General features: G+C 35.9%; 1 long non-coding RNA gene across 2 annotated transcripts in view; it reads right to left on the bottom strand.

The window, feature by feature from the left end:
• LOC144333446 (uncharacterized) overlaps nucleotides 1-17,245 on the bottom strand; it is a 28,889-nt gene that overhangs the window by 378 nt on the left and 11,266 nt on the right. Inside the window, exons 3-4 of one of the 2 annotated variants that reach the window (XR_013402100.1) lie at nucleotides 15,973-16,029; nucleotides 2,500-2,564 (exon numbers count right to left, since the gene is read on the bottom strand). This is a non-coding gene — a long non-coding RNA (uncharacterized LOC144333446). The remainder of the gene's footprint in view (nucleotides 1-2,499; nucleotides 2,565-15,972; nucleotides 16,030-17,245) is intronic. The other variant, XR_013402101.1, reaches the window with a different exon arrangement.

Below are 17,245 nucleotides of genomic sequence, written 5' to 3'. Positions count from 1 at the left end.
GAAAGAGAGGCAACTTGTTATGATTTGTGCACACTTTCATGAAATACCAAAGAGGGAAAAAACCCTCCTGTCACTTGTCAGCTAGTTCAGTCAGTGCTGCTGTAGAGGTACCATAACATATGCACGTCCCCCTTCTGAAAATGTATCAAAAGGGGCTTTGGTAAACTCCTGTACAAGCATATCATATGTGCTAAAGCCAAAATGACTTAAATTCTATTCCCTGAAGGATCTGCACATCAGATGTATAACTGATTAGTGACAACTGACACAGAAACAGAGAAAATGTTCACTGTTAGGATGAACACACGATTCACAAGAAATGCTATCAGGATGGCATACTATACTTTCTGTATGCACGTAGAGTATGCCCCTCTCCTAGGAGAAAATTCTAGCCAAAGAACTTTGCCTTTTAAGTACTAAACCCTCAAACTGACTTGGAAATATGTCTTAAAAATGCTTATCAATTTAATATGTTCATCATTAAAACCCTGTAAAGCAGCACAAACATTCCACTCTTGAGTTAAAAATAATTCATTCAGAAATATTTCTCAAATACCTACTCTGTGCAGTGTGTACTTCACCAAAGCATAAGTGACAGAAAAAAATATATCCTGGTAGCATAAAAAAGTTCAAATAGAAGTTGATCGAGTTATGTACATGGCTCATATATTGAACAATTCTCAAAGATGTCAAAAGTGTCAGAGATTTTGAATGGCCCTTCAAGAACGAGTAACTTAAACCAAGATAGTATTAAAGCATCCAAGAAAAAGATAATATTCACCATGTATATGAAAGACAAAACTGTACAACACCAAATTCTCTACCTAGTTTATTTTTATTTGTCCTTCAGGAAAGTCACAAGGGCATTTCACTACCCTAAGGAAAACTATGCCCTGCCATTAAAAAGAATACAGAATTTAGGCCAGCCACAAAACAGACTTAAGAGAAATGATTTTTCTTCCTTCAAAAAATGTAAAAACATATTAGATGTATAATTTCCACAAGTTCTTACAATTGGCAAAAAATTATCTCATGTGCCCTTGCTTTCATTTGATTTTTTAAAGATTTTTTTATCTTCTCAAAAAGTTTTCTCTCCATGAATATAGAGATGATCCATGTTATGATCCCTGCCTTACCAGGCCTGTCAATAAAATGTCAACATATACAGGTAGTTGGGTCCAAGGTCTCAGGTAGTCAAAGAAAAGACAGTCCTGGATTATTATGCCTCCCACTCCCCTCCCCTGCCCCCACTATATCTAATTCTGAATAGTTTGTTTTAGTTTTTCTTCCTTTGCAAGCTTACCTCCTGGCCCCCACCTACCCAGTTCCCCCCCAAAAAAAAAAAAATTCTGCCAGTTTCAAGCTAGTTGGAAAGAAGTGCTCTCTCTGCTATTTTCTCTGCTTGTTCAGATCACATGTAAAGATGTAGATTAAAGAAAACATCTTAATTCAGTTCGCCTAAAACAAAATGCCTTATGTGCCCATCTTAAGTGCTGCAACAACTGCCAGCCGTGAAGAGACATGAATTACTGGTTGGGGAGGGTACAGGGCCAGTCCTGTCACATCGAGTCTGCACAGGATGAAGGAGGCAGCCAAGCACAGGTAACAGGCTCTCTTCTTTCACCCACAGGACTTAGGGGGGCAAGGGGATCCCTTCTTCCACATGTATTCTAAAAACTCTTCTTTTTCCTTTCCCCTCCCCTTGCCTCCTTTTCAGGTAGGATTTTCACAAAAAGTGGCTGCAGATGCTCTTTGTGAGATGGTGACATTCCCATCCCAACCCAGGCTGCTCTGCCTGGCACTTGCTCTGTTTCCTGGGTGCCACGGCCCTTCGGGAGCTCTGCTTACCCGCGCTTCCAGCCAGGATGCCAGTGCCATATTCTGATTACTCTGAGGAAGCCAGTCACTCCAGGAGGCTATGTATTTAAAGTTTTTCATACCAGAAGAACTGCACATAGATAAAGATGCCTTTCATCAGCCCTGTGAGAAACCAACACCAAAACACAACCCTGCAGCAACTGAGTCACTTTCTTAAAGTGAAAACCCAAAAAGGCAGACTTCTAGGCCTTTATATTACAGTGTCCATTCTTAGGTTCTCTTTCACGAGCAGTGGTGTTTGCATTCTTCTCTTTACAAAAGGAAGAATAAGATCATGTAGGTTTTATATAAATGTAAAAAAAGAAAAAAAAAAAAGCTTCTCTCTCCCGCCTCTGGCACTAATATCCTTGGTATTCTGCTGTCTTTTTGCTTGGTGTGTTTTTAGCATGTTTTCATACTCTGTGCTCAGTACTGTAACACATAATGAAGGTTTCCAATCTCTGCTTACATTATTTGCCAAGGATGGTTTACAGAAAACATAATCAACCTATATGGAGCGTAACACCTGAAGAATAGGTCAAACTTATGAGAAAGATGCCCACAGGAGAGGCTATTGCTTTAAAATATGTAAAATAAAATAAATCAGCTCACATGCCAATTAACAGCTTTCCAGAACATTACCTTCTTCTATGTGAATTAACTGGCTTTTGCACCAGATCCTAATGTTAATGAAGGTGATAAAGAAACTGCAAAACATAAAAGATATATGTTACAAATCAACCTGTTGACATTTTGAATAAGAAAACTTATACTGCACCAAGTTAAACACTAACTATAATATAATATATGGCACAATATTCTAATGTACCAAGGAAGTCCTTTAAGGTTTAAATTCTGATGATCTATTCACTTTTGATAAATTTTATGATCTGAAGTAGTTCTCTCTCTAATATAAAACGTATCTCCAACCACCTACTAGTTATGAAAGCCATTAAATTCTTGCAGATTGAAGGTGGAAAAATAAATTGTGTATATTTTAGACCCTGAATGATCTTCCTATAGCAATTTTAGAACAAACTATGAAGAATTCTGCAATTTTAATCTCAGTAGCTTCCCATTACTAAACAAGCAAAGCGCCACGATACAAATGTAGACGTTACATGTCATCTTGATCTGCTGCTTTTTTCTTTCATTAAAGCTTTAATGCAGCAATTATGGCTACGTTGCCCTATAAAAAAGGAAAAGGCAGTTTACTTTAAAAAGTGAAATTGCATAGCCTACTATTTAATTATACACAAATGTAAATGGCCTATTTTTCCATAACTGGTTATTACAGCACTGTTTTACTTTCTGAGTTTTCACAATCTCTAAAACCTACAAAGCTTCCTGCTATATAATTGTTTTGTTACATTATTGTTTTCATCTTATTTTTTCTTTTAATGTGAGTGCAGCGGGATAAATCTTGGTTTTAAGCCAGCCACTACTTCATCTACTTAAGCTTTTATAGATGAAGATTGCTGTAATTATCAGAATACCCGCTTATTTCTGAAGTATTATCCTGGCAACCTGCTGGCATTTACAACCAATTAACAAGCTTTGCCATTAGTTGCATAAGGGGTATCGCAGAGTAAACCCATTGTGTGCTAATTTTCTATTTTAGATAATCAGTTTGGCCATCCAGAATAGAAAGAAAAAGAAAAGAAAAGGTTTGACACTCAGTGGCAGACATGGAAAAATTGCTGCGTGCCCCTAGAGACAAAGGTATCCTGCAACTCAATGATTGCTTCCTTGCCATCACTATTGGTTCTTAACTATTTCCCTTTGTCTCTTTTGGAAGAAAAAAAAAGTGGAGATTCAGCAAAGTAATCATGTCCTGTCTCACATGCTCTCTGTCTTTTAAAACTGACTAGCTTCTCTTGCTGTCCTGCCCATAATTTGACCAAATTGTACAAGTGTTAAACACCTTAAAAAAAAGGCAGAAAGAAATTGAGCACGAGTTCTTGGTTTTCTTTTTTCTTTTTTTTTTTTTTTTCTAACAATGCCTTTCAACCTCTTTCCCCTCCTCTCCCCCATTGCTATTAGAGTAAATTAATGCACAGGCTTCCTCCAATCCGGCTGCCTTAAAATTACCCTGCAAGCTGGGTTTAGTTAAAGTAGTGTGTTGTTTTATTGCTCTGTTTAAACAGTCTCTGATATTACTATGTCTCGAAGTTTGGTCTAAAGCAAGACAAGAAGGTACAGTTATGTTTTGCTCTTAAAGCTCAAGCTTCACCACAAAAGGTTAAATGGCATCATCAGACCAAGAACGTCAGTGTGGGGGCCAGGAGCCCTCTGGGACTTATGTTCAGAAATAGTCTGTCACCCTGTATCTTAGGCAATACTAATAATTGTTTCATCCAAATTCTCTCTATGTCTATCTGAAAAGTTCTTCTAGGCCAAAAGCTGCCTCCTTCACCCTACCCCCAGATGACACTGAATCAAATGCAAGTCTTCTCTCCAGAAGAAAAAGCACAAACTGTCATTTTAAAAGCACTAGTATTGATCAGCACCCATACTGGCATTTGTAAAGCTCTTTGGCCACAGAGCTTCTTAAATTTCCATGCCAAGAGCCATTAAAATCATAGTGTTTGGCACCTCCAAGGTGAGTTAATAGGTTATCTCTATTTGCAAACCTATCTTTAGAGCAGACCAGCATCCTCCTTGCTCTGCTCCTTCTCAAAGGACCCATCTAGGACAACACAGTTGTAAAGTGCCCATCTCTAAGAACCTGAAGTTGCTTTAACTGGAAATCATTGACTGCCTTCCCCTCCTCACAAAAAAAAAAAAAAAAAAAAAAAAAAAAATCTGTAAAAGAACATTCACTATCCCATGCATCAAGTTAAAACTTCTAAAAATCTCCTTTTGTCCAATAGTTTGGTCACAGATGCAGGTAACGAATGCGTCTAGAGACAGAGCCATATTATCAGGGCATGACATCACTATAATAGATTTTTCTATCTTCATAGTCAAATTCAAGAGTCGTTATGCCATTATATTTGAATATATCTTTCCAGCAAATGAAGACATTATTATGCTTCTCACAAATACAGCTTATTGAAATCAAGAAGAAACGTTCTATTCAAGGTTTGTTACACTCTCATCCTATTGTAAAATTCTTATGAAGAAAATCCTAGCTAACTTTTCCACTTTCACAGCATGAGGACCTAAATGCTCGTGTTTTGTGCACAGAACTGCACACACACACAGACAGACACACACACACACATCAGAAGTCACTTAAAAGCTTGGACAGGGACAGAGAAGTAAATAAAAATGTTGGAAGTTCTTTTATCATTATTTATATCTCTTGAATATTTCAGACAGTTATGTTAGTTAGCCCTGTTTTATAATTTTATATTGTTACCCCATAGTTATTTTGAGAGGCTTTTATTCTTTAAATTTACTATTATGGCTGTATTAGTTTCTGATTTAAAAATTGCTGATTTCAGAACTTAGTGAGTTGAATTTTAACCTCACTTGATCTCTTGGAGCTGTGAAAGAGGACAGAGAAAAAACACCTAAAATGACTTCCTGGAGAATGCTGGAATTAATAGGATCAACAGGTAAGAGAGAGGAATATTCCCTAATCTTGTTCCCTCAACAAGCAAGAGGTGATTATGAGCATCATCTCTGAAGTTCATATATTTCTCCAACTTTTTCTAGCTTTGTGATCTTGGTCAAGTTACCTCTCTGTGCTCAGTTTTCTCATCTGTAAAATGTGAGTGACAATAGCCACTTCATAGAGTTATCTTAAGAGTTAAATTTAATAATGCATGTAAAATGCTTAGCACAATGCAAAGCACATAATATATACAAACGCAATTTTGTAATTTTATCAGTGTGCTAATGATTATGCTAATCACTGCCAGGCTGCTCTCATTGATCAGGGCAGAAGTCCTTATCACACAGAGCTTATGTAACCAAGTAAAAAATCCTGGCAGAGGCCAGAAAGGAAGAATTCAAGAATATTTCATAACACTTCCCCCTGAGCATAAGAAGAAACCAAGACCTGTGGTTTGGATTTTGCTTGTTAAACAGGTAAGCTTGTTTAGTTTGTTAAACAGGTAAGGCTAAAAAGATTGTGGTGAAGAAGAGCTAATCCCAAACATGATATACTCGTAAGCACATGTGTAGTATTTGATAATCATCTGCTAATTTTCGAAGAACTCCAATAGAGTAAGCGAAATAAACAGCAGTGCATGGCTATTACTAGTCAGTATTTGACATTACAAAAATATAACTCAACTTGAAATCAGCGACAAGAGTTTATCTAATAACTGGAGATTTTATTTCAAAATTACTGCCATTAGGTACAATAGAAAATTTTTCCCATAAGGAGAGGAAATTTGGTTTCTTTGCCTGTAAGTTTTATGAGAGCAAAGACCCTATCTAGTTTGCTTGTTGCTGCATCTCCAGCTCTCAGCCAGGGTTTAGCACAATTATTATTTGTTGGATGGATGAATGAATGATTTCATTTTCTGTTTATGGTATTTCTATCAACCACTGGTCTTTAATAAATTATTAAGTCAATAGGTGTTAAGTGTCTAGTGCTGTATTAAATATGGAGCCAAGAATATGAAGAAAATGATATGGGAAGATTTTATCTCCAAATAGCTTACTAAATAGTTTCAGAGCCTCTTTAGGGACTTCCCTGTGGTAATGTTCATAGGTACTAGAATAGTATTAAACTTTGCTGAAAACTGCAACAGGATTCTCAGCCTGCAATTGTTTTATAAACAACAAATCCAAACTTCTTGTTTCATGAAGACTGCAGCAAGACTGAACAACTGCTCATTAAACTCCAAAGTCTATTAAAAATCCCAAATATGCTTTTTTCAAGTAGTGGTTTAAGGTTTTGTTCAATTACTAGGCCAGCCCTTGTTGGTCTAATAATCCATCATAAATGTTGGAAAAGAAAAAGTAGCATCTGCATCAACACTAGACAAAGGATAACTTAAAATTGAATATAAGTCCATTTGTAAAATAAGCTGACAGTTTTCCATTTTAAAATAAAGCCAGAACATACCTTACGACTTGAAAACTTCTGAGCCACATTTCTATTGCTGTCAAAAGGTGAAATTGACTCCACCTCTACAGCCTCATCAAAGAGCTCCAAATGGCAGCTTTCAGCTGTTGAGAGTTACATTTCGATTATATTTGAGATGAGTTTTCTAGTGTGCTTTTTTAATTGGCAGGAGTTTAAGAAACACTTTTATATCACAAAGTTTCCTTTTAAATTAATGAAAGCAAATAAAATCTTGCAAGATTATCATTTGAAGTTCATATTTTGCTGTGTGATGTTAAATTAAATAATATCCCATGTAGTCATGGGAAACTCAGAATAAAAGTATTTGTAGTTTAGATTAAAGGCAGTAAACTGTGGTCTAATAAGTTATATCTTTTAAGATATCTGTAGCTCTTAAAGAAGAAAGCAAGACAATTATGTTTCCAGTCCAATAATTAAGAGCACATTTTAATTGTCATTGTTTATCACTGTTAAGTTAAAACAGCTTTTCAAGGGAATGTTAGTCCACAGAACGATATGAATCATCTGTGTTTCTTCTGAGCTATGTGGCTATTAACATTCAAATTCACAAGTCTCAATTCAGCCCCAATATCACTATTACAGGTTTGATCTATGGTATAAAAAAATATCAATTCAATTCTGTCATTATGACCAAACTTGTCCGTGTCTTCATAAATTAAGTTCTTCTAAACTGTGGAATGTCAAATTCAATAAAATTTGAAAAAGTTATAGGGGATATGACATTCTTTCTAAAATGTCTACACATAATTTTTACCAACGTAAAATAATTTCAAAACTGTATTTTATTTTCTGTTCTATTAATTTATGACCAGGAGCTTTTCAACCACACACATACCCACACACGGAACTCTTTATCATTTTTACAACTTTATTTAAAAGCATTTTAAAACAGTCACATAGGTAAGGCTATGTTTTCAAGATATTTGTGGAAGGAGCCCAAATCAGAACAAAAATAAATAAATAAGTAAAAGTGCACACAGACTCTTAGGAATATGCTTTATCATGTCACTACTTTTGAAGGAGAAAAGAATAAAGGTCAGGAAAAGCAGGTGCACAGCACATCAATCTGGAAAGGAAGAGAAGTGTCGTTTATAATGACACAAAACCCATGCTCACCAATGAAGTGTTCTGGGTTGGGGAAGGGCAACCATTTGAAATGGTTGCTGAATGTGGTGTCAGGGTATTATCAGAGAAGGACCTCTCTTCATTCTGTGGTTTATTATAGTGGCCCAAGCTCTCCCATCCTTGGGGCCTCACTTAGTCCCATGTAGGAGAGAGGAGCTAGCAGGCTAAATGTCACTCTCTAATCCAGAGACAAGGTCACCACGTACATTCTGCTTTATCCTTTTACTGCCCCCTGCCACTAGCCTTAGTCCCAGTCCTGACTACAGACCCTCTTGTTAGCAACTTTACTGGAAGACAGAGAAGAGGAGAATGACAAATAGTTATAGTACAACCCAAAGCATAAGAATCTGGAGACTACTATTTCTTGCTAATACTAAAATATAAGGGAGCTCTAGGGCTTGGGTTGAAGCCCTAGTGTTGCCAGTTTGTAGCTGTGAGATCTTAAGTAAGTTACATAAGCCATCTGTATTTCAATTTCACGCTCTGTAAAATGGATGTGAAGACAGCACCTATCTCATAAACTTGTTTTGAGAATTAAATGAGTTCTGAGGCTCCATGTAAAGTGCTTAGTGTAGTGCCCAGCACATAATTGATTCTCTATAAATGTCAGCTATTTTTATCATTATTGTAATGTGAACAATGTCTATCTCCTCGGTGCTGGCACCATCCCACCTCCCATTCTTATGTTGACCCAAAGCACCAGAGACTGCCAAAATAAGTTTGTGTCTCTGGACACATGAGTCTTTAGATGGCTCTAGAAAATAGAACATAGCTTTATTTATTAAACACTGCCTGTTTGGGAACCCATTGGTCTTGCACAATGGACTAAGCCAAGATGTTGAGAGGGGCCCCAGTGGCCATTATGAACATGTAGTGTAGTCAAAGTTCTAAGGGGTGCAGTCAAACAGACCTTGTTTGGAATCCCTCCTCTTCAATTTATCAGTTATGCAAACCTTTAACCTGGTCAAATTCAATCATCTTTCCAAGCATCAGTTCCTTTTCTTTAAAATGGAAAGAATTAAGTACTTGTTTGCAGTACTAGGGGAAATTAAATAGAAAGTTAGAGAGCTAGAGACGTGTCATTTATTACCTAGCACACGGAAAGCACTCAATAATGTGTAGTATATTTACTAAAATCAGGAAAAGGTAGATTGTGGACCCAGGGAAACTGTGCGGGCCACATTATAGTCCCCCAAAGATGTCCATGCCCTCATCCCTAGAACATGTGAAGATGTTACATTACATAGCAAAAGGGACTTTGCAGATATAATTAAGGTTAAAAACCTTAACATAGGGAAAGTGTCTTGGATTATCTGGGTGGACCCAGTCGAATCACATGAGCCCTCAAAAGCTGAGTACTTTCTCCAGCTGGAGGCAGAAGAGTGATAAGGTGAGAGAAGTTAAAGAGGTTCTAAGTATGAGAAAAATTTGCTGCACTGTCCCTGGCTCTGAGATGGAGGCAATCACAGGCTCAGTGAGGCCTCTAGGAGCAAAGGGTGGACCCAGCTGATGGCCAGCAAAGAAAGAAGAATTTCAGTCCTGCAACTGCAAGGAACTAGATTCTGCCAACAACCCGATTATCTTGGAAGCAGATTCTTCCAGGAGCCCCCAGATAACTCGTCAACACCTTGATTTTAGCCTTGTAAAACTTGCCACAGAGAAACCAGCCATTGACCAGGCATGGTGGCTCATGCCTGTAATCCCAGTACTTTGGGAGCCCAAAGCAGGCAGATCACTTGAGATCAGGAGTTCGAGACCAGCCTGGCCAACATGCTGAAACCCCATCTCTACTAAAAATATAAAAATTAGCCAGGCGTGGTGGTGCACACCTGTAGTCCCAGCTACTTTGGAGGCTGAGGCAGGAGAATTGCTTGACCCTGGGAGACAGAGGTTGCAGTGAGATGGCGCCATTGCACTCCAGCCTGGGCAACAGAGCAAGACTCTGCCTCGAAAAAAAAAAAAAAAAAGAAAGAAGAAAAGAAAGAAACAAGAAACAAGCCATGCCAACACAGAATCCTGGTCAGTAGAACTGTGCAATAACAAATGTGTGTTAAGTGTACAGTAATTTGTTACAGCAGTAATAAAAATTCAATACATGAATTACTAGTAAAAATGGTATTTTACTTCTAGATTTTGATAGTCTCACTAATAACAATCAACACACTTGAAAATTTACTTAGTGGAGCACAGTGCCAAGCGTTTTACATATATTATCTCCTTTTTACTTCACAAAACTCTGTAAGGTAGGGACTAATATAATCACTGTTTTACAAGTAAATAAATAAACTAAAGCACAGGAAGGTTAAAAACTTGGCGATAATCACACAGCCCACCCATGGAGGAACCAAGATTCAAACTCAGGAAGTGGCTGCGTAGCACATGCTAGTAACCATAATACTATGCTTTCCTCAGCACAGTACAGGGATTGGCGCATAATCTGTATTTCATATTTTGCTGAGTTATTGAACAAATTAATGAATTGATACAAATAAATAGTTTATCTCTACTAATTTAACCAATCTTTTCATGATCTGATTTATTTCAAATACAAAACCAAGCCAACCAAGACAGTATTATTAGATTATTTTACTAGTGAATAAAACTAGGCTGTGGTAGCAAATAGTCCCACAACCTCAGTGTGTCGGCATGACCAACGTTTATTTCTCATTTATGCAAATTCTATTCTGAGTTCGGCAGCACTCCAGGGCAATTGTCTCCCATACAATAACTTGGAAAATCTAGGTTCCTTAGATTTTGAGGCCATGCTGCCTCCATAGGAAGTGCTGTAAGTTGGTGATGTACAAGAAAAAAGCACCTGTCTATATTCCACATACTCTTCTACACTTCAGCCTTAAGGTAACATCAGTTATACTTACAAAACCATTGGCCAGTACTAGTTATATATCACCCCCCTATTGCAAGAAGCCTAAGACATGCAATCTTCTATGTGCTAAAAAGAGAAGAATCAGATATTGATGAGCACAAGAAAAATCAATCAAAATCATTAAATCTCACCATCTCCAGAAGAAATAGTTATTAAAAAAAATAGCCCCCAACTTCCTGTATCAATTATGTAAAGAAACTCTATTTCAGCCCAGTCTGTTCAACATCCTGCCCTCCTATCTGCACTTCAAATTCTTCATGACAAAGGAAAAGTTACCAGTTTTCATGTAGGAAAGGCTCTACCTCCTTTCTTAGTCTGTATATGGCCAACCACGGGGTAACAATTTAGATAGTCTACCTGCCTTCCAGGGACTCTCAGACCCAGGGTCTGTCCTCACACTCCCCTAACTAAAGGACTTTCATAACTAATGTCAACTGGTATCAATCAAATATGTATCTACTCTCAGCCAAGACAATTCAACTATCAAAGAAGACCAATTGAAATTTGTTTGGATTTTTTAATTATTAAAAACTTACCCCTGAATGTTATTTCAAAGTTATAGAAAGTTCTTCATCCTGCTCAAATAAGGCTTTTATAAGAATCTCATTTAGGCTCTTACTTCTTTTCTTAAATTAATTAGTGAGTAAAGGTCTTATTTTGAGTTAATGAAGGTGTGAGAAAGAGCAGGAAATGTTTTCTAATAAGTTAATGTACATATCCGCATAGTTTTGCTATTAGCATTCTGTGTGTATAATATCACAAATCTGATAAATGCAGCTTAAACCACAGGGATATTGGTGTTCAACTTGGAGAGATTGACTAGATCTCTTATTTTAATGGAAATCTGCAAAATTGTAAGATTTCATGTTTTTAAAAAATGAAAAAATAAGTTTTGCTCCACGTCTGGAGAACGCTAGGAGGATATTTTTTCTGTTTATTATATTTAAAACAATGGTTCTTAAACATCAAATGTATAGAAAGATTATTTTCAGAGTTTATTAAAAACAAATATTTCTAGTAGCTCTCCTCCCTGAATGCCTTATTTAATAGGTATTCTATGTAGCCTTAAAACTGCATTTTACCAAGTGATTCAGGTGATGTATCAGGCAGTGCTGCTCAAAGTGTCTAGGCTACAAAGTGTTTGTTTTCAATCTACAATGAAATAAGGAACTCATGTCAGACTGTAAAAAATACATAGATTCCTCCATTAACAAAGTCTGGCTAGAAAAAAAATTGTTAGCTACACTTGGTGTATTTGGTAATGAAGATGACTTATATTCTGGAACAATATTTTGTCTTGAACAGACAAAAAAAACAGTTGATAGGACAGAACTCATGCACATTCCATACTCTGAGGAACCACTGGTAGATGTCCATACTTGGAAAACCCAGCTCTAAGAATACTGAGATGTGGGCTTACCCTTTCCTATAAAATACACTTCTCTTTTACAAGTCACTATGAAGTCAGACCCTTGAGAATGGTGTCCACCCTTGTCCTACTTCCTGCTTCCTATAATATATTACAATGTAGAAATATACTTGTGAGTCTTTCTGTGTGTTCTGATAAGGGCTATGTACATGTAGGCTTAAATAAACATGTCTATACTCAGTACAACTGCTAGATTCATTTAATTTTATCAATATTTTGTGCATATTCATACTGTGAATGGTCATTTACTGAAAAAAATAAGTTTCTGGTACAAAATATAAAATACTCTTTCTACTTCTAATGAAATCTATTAAAATCAGAATATCAATTAAAAATAATGAAATCTCAATTATCCCTGATTATGAAAATAATGAGTCAGCTTTAATCCAAACCACCAGAAGAAATCATAGAATACATACATTTTTAACTTTTTAATCAATTTTAATATATTTAATATTAAATCACACCTCTATTTGGAAAAAGCCACTTTTAAGGGCAGGATTCAAATTTATCATATAATACTATAGTATCCAATTCACAAAAAAGATATTTTCATGTCAAAGAATGTACCTGAATATGAGTGAATATGAGTTTCTTATTTTATCCTTTCTTCATTATGAAATTACAAATGTATTAAAGGTAGAGGGGCAAACATCATGACTTATTCATATTTATAATTCTCAGAGTAACTTGGACATAGTAGGGCTTAACAAATCAAATAAACTTAACAGCAAATTTAATTAAACTTAATTGATTGCCTATAGTATGCCTAATAATACCAATTTTAACTTTTTTTGGTCCAACCAACAAGTATTTATTGAATGTCAACTATATTCCCCATATTGAAATGGATGTAAAAATCACTAAGACAAAATTCTTGCAAAGTGTTTGCATTCAAGTCTGTGTGACAAACTAAACAGACAATTACAATAGCATATGATAGTGCTAAAAGAAGAGTATGCAATAATAATAGTGGCCAACATTTCAATTGTTACGTGGAACCGAGTGGTACTCTTGGAACTTTTCTTGTTTTCACTTGTTATTCCTCAGAAACACAAATGCATTGTTTCAGTCTGAATTCTTGGATGCAAGCAACAGAAACTGACTCCGACTACTTTAGGCAAAAGATCAGTTCATTGGAAGACTTTTGTGCCCTTCACAAAATGAATAGGAAGCTGGAAGTCTGGGCTTAGGTATAGGCAGGATTCAAGGCCCCTTCGAAGGATGAAGAAACAGGAAGCAGAAGCATAGCACCCAGCTAGCTTATGGCTGGAATTCCTGGCCAGGATGCCACCAGCATTATAGGCCACCATGGCCGCCACTGCTGCTTCTAGTCATGCTTCAGGCCTTGTCACTTCCTCAAATTTGATGTACCCAAAGAGGGTGTCTAATTGGCCAAAATCAACACTCAGTTGCCCCATGACAGTACTAGGGAAGTATACTAGTAGAGATGCAATTTCCTAAAAGGCGGGGAAAGTGCTTAAAGAAATAACGGAGATTCTGGACAACCAAAAACTGACAAATGTCAGAATCATTGTAGATAAGACAGAGTCTAAAATAAAAATGGATTGTAAGAAAAGAGGGCAGAGAAAGGTATTTTGAGATAAATTAAAGTTAATGATTTTCCAAATTAGAATTGTAATTAGTACATAAAAAATTGAATTAACTGCTGTTGTTTAAGGATACACCTAAATTATTCCACCCTATGCTTGAGCCATTCAATCTTGTAAAAACTGTCTATTAAATAAAGCCAGTTGAGAATTAATTTAATACAATTTATTCATTCATTTAATAAAAATCCATTCAAAGTCACTTTTGAGATAGATAGCTATTGTACACACAATGATACAGAAATACAGACGTCTTTGGCCTTTCAGGTTCAAGAGTTTAAAAGCAAATTTAAGCATAACATAACTCATGTCACTTATTCCTTTTCATAGTAATAATGCTTTACACTTAAATGACATATTTTAACTAAGAATATTTCACTGCCCTTACTCCTCACAATACTTTCATGCTCTAAACTGAGAGTATTATTCTTTTCACTTTAGAAAAGTAAGTCACTTGTTTAAAGTTACACTGGCTATTTAGAGTAAGGATTATCAGAAGATCATTTATGCTCACCTTTACAAGTTACATTATTTACAAAGTCCAACTATCATTCCAAAACTCCTACTGCTTTAATAGAGTGTTATAGATGAGAATAATGAATAACCTATGTTCCAGGATTGTCTCATACAAATTTTATTGTATCTGAAAATATTGGATGACAAAGTGCAAAGTGACAGTGAGTCAAGACTTGAAGTGTTTATAGAACTAATTTTTTCAGTGGTAACAGAAAAGCTTGAGAGGAAGGAAAGACTAAACCACACCTATAAATGGCAGATGAATCAGGCTGTGACTGCAGAGTTTTTTTCTTTTTTTATTATCTTCATGCAGGATATGGGCTACCACAACAAAAATAATTTGTGGTAATCAACTTCTACCATTCATATAGTTGATGAGAACAAAATGATTATGTTACAGTCATTTATTTCACCCAGGACAGCTTGCCTTGAGTGAGGAAAAAAACACTTTTGGAGTCAAAGTTCACTTTTCACAGCCAGGGACTACTGGATTATTATAAAGATTAAATGAGATAATGTATATGAAAATACTTTGTAAACTATAAGAGAATCTTAGGTGCACCATAAACCAGTGATCGGTGTGATAAGCTATCAGAAGGTCACCAACTGTTTAACAAATAACAAAGAATCTCAATGACTGAAGACTCAAAATAGCTAGTTATGAAAAACTTTCAGTTTTGCTAAAACTTTTCCATGGTAAAAAGAACACCCTCCACTTTTGTGATGCTGCTGCTGACACTAGAGTATTTTTGCATAAAATATTTTAGAGATATCAGCAAGAAGAAGGTTAATGTCATCAATCTGTTGAAGAAAGTGACCGTTGTCCTGTAGTACTTTCTCGTTCCTGACTTTGCCTTTCTCTCACCTGTCATATACATTTGGCACCCCTTTGTCTTACATACTCATTTCAAAATCTTAATAGGACAGCAAGTCACAACCTGATCTTTAATTTTTCTTCCCAATGAAGTGTGGAAGCTGAAAACATTACAAAATTTTGCCTCTCTCAAGAAAATGTGTACATACCTAATTGGAATCATTGCAGTTGATAAGTCACAGTGTGATAAAGAGATGGGGTAATAATGGCAGAATTTTAGGCATCAGACAAATTAGGAAGAAAAGGATTATACGGGCATCAGAACCCTTCTGCTAAGCCTGAAACCATACTCCCTAGGTCATCATTTAGTTAAAATAAATTGAGGCTGAACAAAAATAAACTCCAGGACAATCTAACATTATCAAAATCCAAGTTGCAACAAGCGTATGATTTGCAATAAGCCAGCGTGGTACACTATTGTTCTCAGAGAGGTAAGATTTCTTGCCCTCAGAGATGACTCAGCCCACAGCCAGTCTGATGTGTTTCACCCACCTTAGTTTATATCTCTGCCATGGAGGACTAGAAATACAGTGGACATTTGACTCATGGTTTTCTTTTATTTTTCTCATACTCCCTTAGTTGAAGCATCATTGACTCTAAAAAGATCAAAGGCAAAAGAAAGATATGTACCAAAACCTTTAAAGCTGCCTCAGGTTTCTCACAGAATCTTTCTGACATCCTTGAGATCTGCGGACAAAATAGCATACTCATTTCTACCACTGGGTTATTAGGAAAATGTTCAGTAGGAGACACAACAAAAATTTCATCTATTCAGCAAATATATATGAACCACTATGTGTCAGACATTGTTCTAGGCACTTGATTTGAAAGGAAAATGTGAACCAGAAAACAACATTTATTAATTTCAATGGGAAAAGTGACAAGTACTTTTTAACTGGATCTTTAGGTAATAATTGGGTAAAACAGAGATAAACCCAAAAAGATTATTAGGTGTCCTATCTAGTACACCCTTCTGGGCCATCCCTACCTTTTATTGTCTTTGAGTTATTTTCTCTCTCTGTGACTTATAGAAAATTAAGAATAATGCAAATCATTCTAGTTCATAGAAATACAAATAAGGTATGACCTGTGGAATGCAATTCATTGTTACCTCATGTATTGATCCATTTTGCTTCTATTTGTAAATTCATTTCAGCATTGTTTATCTGCCTGTATGTGTGTATATGTGAATTTGAATCCTTTTTTGAGTAGGTTGTAACATCTTACTGCTTTCCTCATTAATTAATGTAATAAAATCTTTAACACATGTTCATCTTATGTTTGTATAAGAATCATAATTATACTTTTAAAAAAAATTATCCTTTAACAGTTTATAGTAACTGTTCATTATGGGACAACCTACTTCAAAAAATACGTTTAGAAAGAAATAGTAAATTGTTTAAAGCTCTTCAAATGTAAAGTATTAAATGCAGGGAAATAGTATCTTCTTACTATTATGTGGTATTTTAAGGCATGTTTGATAAGGCCTCGAAGTACCCTCATATTTCTGATCCCAGATAGAGGAATAGAGCTGAGCTATGATGGAAAAAAAAAAGAATATAAGATCTCTTGTTATTTTTTGCTTTAAAGAAATAATAAACTGCATTGTTGTAACTCAGTGTAAGTAGATTCGAGTAAGGCAATAGATATGGGTGCCAGAAGCTACTCATATCGTTCTTTAAAATGGAAATTTACCGTCTGCTGCATCACATGGACAAAATACAGAACTATTTTTCACAGCTTGTTCACTGAACAGATTATTGTAGAAAAAAAAAACTTTTACATTTTCTGCAGATTCCCAAATCTCAGTCAAAAAACTCTTGGCAATTTTTAGCAGTGAAACAGATTTCACTTTCAGATTGAGATACTCCATTTAGCAGTAGTCAGATGATCTTCCAAATAA

Source organism: Macaca mulatta, chromosome 12 (assembly GCF_049350105.2).
Source record: "Macaca mulatta isolate MMU2019108-1 chromosome 12, T2T-MMU8v2.0, whole genome shotgun sequence".
Taxonomy (NCBI): domain Eukaryota; kingdom Metazoa; phylum Chordata; class Mammalia; order Primates; family Cercopithecidae; genus Macaca; species Macaca mulatta.
This window is presented reverse-complemented; position numbering and strand designations above follow the sequence as displayed.